Below are 5,910 nucleotides of genomic sequence, written 5' to 3' on the forward strand. Positions count from 1 at the left end.
CGTGGGATTAAGATTTGAGCTGGGCGATCCAGAGTGATCGGAGAGTAAAGCAGTCGGGTTGAAACGAACACAGCTGGGGGATCTTCGTGCAAAGAGCCGACTCCAGTGTCGTCTGAGGTTAACCATCTTGTCTTTGTGTTATTTGCATGTAGTTAGAGCCGCCACCACAATGCTTAAGATTTCACAGGCCCGGGGGCACACAACCAAGGGGGAACTATTAGTACTTATTTCCGAAAAGTGAGTTGTTGGAAGTACTCGCTAAATGAAATGCAGACTCGTGTATATCTCCAGAAAGAGAGGGGTGGGAAGTAAATAGATGGTTTCCCTGATCGTTCCAAAGTAAATAAGTTAGAAAACTGTTTCCATCCACTTTATAGTGCAATCGTCTGGGTCCTATTTACACCATGAGCTATTTATCCGTCTTCACTAGTGCATCCATGACCATACGCACAGCTGAAAGGTATTGTGCCTTGGGAGAAAACCTTGTGAGGGGCCAAATCTCCTTGAGTTGAAATAACAGAAAAGGGATTAACAATCCGTGTGGCTATGTGGTTTAAATGCCCAACCTCTAACTTGATAGATTTAACAATTTAATCATGTGTACAAAAGGGTGAAAGTGGGGCTCCAATTATGGTGGAACCAAAGTAAAATAAAATCTGATCACAGGCTATTGCTCACGGACTGGAAACCATTTCGAAAACCAAATAACAAGCAAAGTGTTTAATATTGGTTGGGTTCGTTTAAGACGGCCAATAGAAATACAATCGTGTGGTCAAGGCAGACAGCCTAATTGTTGATCAATCCCACCGGATACGACTCAAAACGTTCTCGTCCACACATCTGCATTTAAACAATTAATCCCAAACCCCCCTCCCTCCTCCCCCAAAAGGTGTGGGTTGACGACTCAACCAAACTGAAGTCGAGAGTGTATTGGGCACGAATTCTCACCACAAAAGTCTCTTAGTGCATTTCCAGCCCCTTTCCAGAGGGAGTCAAGTGCAGCCCCTTGGCTTTGTTATAAGCACTCCGCCACCCCCTGTGGTATCTGAGCGCCTCCAGAAACAAGAGGCACGCCTCACACCCCCCATGAAACCCTCACTGAGCTGTCAAAGCGACGGGATTAACTTCAGGCCAATAACATGCAATTAGATTCATTTTCCCTCCTTAAGCCTATTTAGACCACAGCTGAGCAGCTAGTGGTCCCCTTTAGCTGAATTTAATTGTGTTTCTTGCACAATGAGCTGTGAGTTACAGGGGTTGGAAATGGGCAACCAAGGCGGGCCGTACTGTATGGTGGAGCGCCGGCTTCCGGAGCAAAGGCAGTTTGGTTACAGCAAAGACGTAGAGGAGGTGATTGGGGTTGTCGTGGGGCCTCCAGGCAGAATTCTACAGAGTTTCCCATCCACGGCCCGAGGGGAAGACTGCTGGTGGGTGCTCTTTTTGTCACTGCGGCCTGAGAAACCGACACCGTCCTTAATCGTGTAACTTTGTGTGCTGTCCCTTTTACGGGCGTGCTAATCCCATTACTTGCAAAATAAAGACGTAATCATGAGTGCCTAACCTCTCCCGTTCATTTGCAGGCCTTATTTGCCATTGTCGGGGGAGTCCATTCAGCCACCATTGTGTGCCGACTGACAATCCCTGCTGAGTTGAGAAGGAGAGAACGAAAGGTGAGGAGAAGACGAAGGTCGGAGGAGGAGGATGGGTGTGTTGGGAGCATCGTCACCAAATACTTCTTTCCTAAAAAAGTTACAAAACTAGTGCCACTTGAATCCAGTGGGAAGCATGCAGCGATGATTTGACCGATTGATTGTTTCATCGTAGACAATACCATGCGCTTCACGTTTCTTTGGACACATTCACACCCGAGGCTTAATATAGATCGCTTTTCTCCAAGCTTCTTCTTCCTGCGATGAATAGAAAGCTACCCTTCCATTCTCTATTCTTCTCCTGTCCTCTGCTCCCCATTCATTCAGTTACATAGGTGTTATGTACGTGTAAAACCATTACAGTGCTTGACTAATGAGAGACCATTGCTCTCTGTCTGTAGAACGGTGTACCTTTGCCAACTCGTTGTATAAGCCCATCAGCAGAGCCCTCTATCACATTCTCACTCGAGCAGAATGAGAGGCAGTAGCACCTCAGCAGCGCAAATCAAAGGATATACAGTTGGGGTCCAAAAGTATTGAGCAAAAATACATAATACAAGTACTGAGCTATATTGTATGCCCCCCAAAAATGAAAAAAGATATTATTTATATTAATACAATTGCTCAGAGAAAGGATAATGACACTGAGCCTTTCTCTAAAATGTTTTATGAGATTGGAAAACACATAGGGAGGGATCTGAGACCATTCCTCCATACAGATTCTTTTCAGATCCTTGATATCCCTTGTCTGCGCTTGTGGACTGCCTTCTTCAATTCAAACCCTCTTCAATATTCAATCAATATTTTCTGCACATGTATTGTTCTTTCAAAGGTCAAATCCACCATTGGTGTGAGGGGCCAAATACCAGCTGTGTGTTTGGCCCTCGAAAGAACAATGCATACGCAGAAAATACCTCATACCTACTGTAAGGTGGTGGTGAATATGTTATGTTATGGGACTGTTTTGTGTCCTGGGGCACATGTTAAGGTCAATGGCATCATGAACTTTATCAAGTACTAGGACATTTTAGCCATGAACCGGATTGCCTCCGACAGGAGGCCGCGCATGGATCTTCCAGCAAGACAACAACCCCAAGCACTAATCAAAATCTAGATCTAGATTTTGCAATGGCTTTCTCAGTCTCCGGACTTGAACGCCATTGAAAACGTTGGTTTGATTTGAAGAGGGCAGTCCATAAGCGCAGATGAAGAATATCAAGGATCTGGAAGGATTCTTTATGGAGGAATGGTCTAAGATCCCTTCCCCTGTGTTCTCTAGAAAAAGGCTCAGTGTCATTATCCTCGCAAGGGGAGGGTGCTAGAGTATTTACAGTTTTTTTTCAATCGCTAACATGCATTGGTCAAAACTGAAGTCACATTGTCAAAATTCTTCATACAGTCAGCGAAACAGAAGTGTATGTGGACCAAACTGTGAATCATTTTGAATTGTTCTCACACAAAATGCATTCGATGACCACATTCTCCGAAATCTCCAACCACATTCTCCGAAATCTTCGACCACATTCTCCGAAACTCTTTTCTCATTCATACTCCACCACCTGTAAAATGATATATTTTCAGCACATTTTCAAATGCTAACACACTGTTCCCAACTGTTTCCAACTGTTAAAAACACATTCAAAACAGAATGAATAGCAAATGTCGTGCATTTCTGCAGTAACCAGATTGAAAGGTATAGAAAATCTCAGCAGAATATTTCATCATTCCAGAACACAGCTGATTACAATTTCAGCTGAAAGCCTACCCTGTAAACAGTGTCCTGTTTTTAGTCTAGTTACCAAACAGACAAAAGAGGATGGCTTCGAAATTATTTAGTTTGGAAACATGGATCAAGGAATACAGGTTGGTGGGGAAAGAAGAGTGGCAGGGAGAGGGAGAATGCGTGGAGGACAAAGGAGAGGAAGACCAAGAGAGGAGGTCTCTGATGAGATAAGGGCCACAATTATTGACCATGTTGTAAACCATGGTCTCTCTATGAGAGAGGACGGTTTAAGGGTGCAACCAAATCTACAGCGTTCAACAGTTGCGTCAATAGTACGAAATGTGCATCCTTCAATGATAATTGAACTACATATACAATACAGTATGTTCACATTTTTACATGTACTGACATTTTAAAATATATTGATTGTTTTGTGTTTTTCAGTAGGATCCAAAGGTTGCCTCCCACAGGAGGGAGAGGCAGAATATTATCAGATGCGCAGGAAAATGCCATTGTTGACATGGTAATTGGCAACAATGCACTAAAACTGCGGGAAATTCGGGACAGAGTGCTGGCAGACAATATCACTTTTGGGAATGTGAATACGGTCAGCACAACGACAATGGCCAGAGTCCTAGAGAAACATACAATAAGGAGGAAGCAGTTGTACCCTTTGAGAGAAACGGTGAACGTGTGAAAGAACTCTGGTATCAATATGTCCAGGTAAGATGTCTGTTCAATAACCAGACAGGGTACATACACAGCTATGCATAATGTAAAGTACTGTAAAACTGTGAATTTACTGTATTTTAGAGAGTGATGGAGATGGAAGCCAGGCAAACTGCATATACATTCATCTTTGTGGATGAAGCTGGATTCAACCTGGCAAAAACGCACCGCAGGGGGAAGAAATGTGATTGGACAGAGAGCAACCATGGATGTCCCAGGCTAGAGAGAAGCTAACATCACAAAGTGTGTAGCAGTGTCCAATGATGGTCTGCTGTTAAACAAACAACTCATTGGCCCCTACAATACAGAGATACTCATTTATTTTCTGGATGACCTGCATAATCAACTTGTGCCAGTGGAGGAGAGAGGGGAAAGAAACTACCCTACCTTCGTTGTGTGAGATAATGTGGCATTCCACCACTCTGCTGCAGTCACAGACTGGTTTACTACACATCCCAGGATGTCAGTATTATTCCTGCCTCCTTACTCTCCCTTCCTAAACCCCATAGAGGAGTTTTGCTCTGCGTGGAGGTGGAAGGTTTATGACCATCATCCACATGACCAGATGTCCTTACTGGATGCCATGAATGTGTGGAGACACTTCTCCTGAAGACTGCCAGGATGTGGAAACACTTCTCCTGAAGACTGCCAGGATGTGGAAACACTTCTCCTGAAGACTGCCAGGATGTGGAAACACTTCTCCTGAAGACTGCCAGGATGTGGAAACACTTCTCCTGAAGACTGCCAGGAGGATGAAGACTGCCAGGAAACACTTCTCCTGAAGACTGCCAGGATGTGGAAACACTTCTCCTGAAGACTGCCAGGATGTGGAAACACTTCTCCTGAAGACTGCCAGGATGTGGAAACACTTCTCCTGAAGACTGCCAGGATGTGGAAACACTTCTCCTGAAGACTGCCAGGATGTGGAAACACTTCTCCTGAAGACTGCCAGGATGTGGAGACACTTCTCCTGAAGACTGCCAGGATGTGGAAACACTTCTCCTGGAGACTGCCAGGATGTGGAAACACTTCTCCTGAAGACTGCCAGGATGTGGAAACACTTCTCCTGAAGACTGCCAGGGTTGGATTAGACATTCCAGAAGATACTTTCCCAGACGCATTGCCAGAGAAGACATAAGCTGTGATGTTAATGAGAAGGTGTGGCCAAATGCAGGAGAGAGGGAGAACTAGAATCACCATAGTACTGTACAGTAAGAGTGATTATACTATGCACGTTGTGGTTTTTGTAATTATTATTGCAGCCCTGGAACTTCAGGAATTCGTTTTTTGTTTCAACTTTTTATTTTTCACAAGTAAATTACTACATGCAAAAAGACATAGAAAAAATAAAGTCTATTGAAGCAAATTGCTTAATTTCTGATTCATTCTTGTTACATATACAGTTGAAGTCGGAAGTTTACGTACAATTAGGTTGGAGTCATTAAAACTCGTTCTTCAACCAATCAACAAATTTCTTGTTAACAAACTATAGTTATGGCAAGTCGGTTAGGACATCTACTTTGTGCATGACACAAGTAATTTTTCCAACAATTGTTTACAGACAAATTATTTCACTTATAATTCACTTAATCACAATTCCTGTGGATCAGAAGTTTACATACACTAAGTTGACTGTGCCTTTAAACAGCTTGGAAAATTCCAGAAAATTATGTCATGGCTTTAGAAGCTTCTGATAGGCTAATTGACATCATTTGAGTCAATTGGAGGTGTACCTGTGGATGTATTCCAAGGCCTACCTTTGGGCCTCTTTGCTTGACATCATGGGAAAATCAAAAGAAATCAGCCAAA

At 43.4% G+C, this 5,910-nt stretch overlaps 1 long non-coding RNA gene across 1 annotated transcript; it reads left to right on the forward strand.

Moving 5' to 3' along the window:
• Positions 1-905: 905 nt before the first annotated feature.
• On the forward strand, positions 906-4,754 carry LOC121840774. Its single transcript, XR_006079907.1, has 4 exons — positions 906-1,427; positions 1,581-1,670; positions 3,817-4,095; positions 4,186-4,754. It is a non-coding gene; the product is annotated as an uncharacterized LOC121840774 (long non-coding RNA).
• Positions 4,755-5,910: the final 1,156 nt, after the last annotated feature.

This window comes from Oncorhynchus tshawytscha, linkage group LG02, assembly GCF_018296145.1.
Source record: "Oncorhynchus tshawytscha isolate Ot180627B linkage group LG02, Otsh_v2.0, whole genome shotgun sequence".
Classification (NCBI taxonomy): domain Eukaryota; kingdom Metazoa; phylum Chordata; class Actinopteri; order Salmoniformes; family Salmonidae; genus Oncorhynchus; species Oncorhynchus tshawytscha.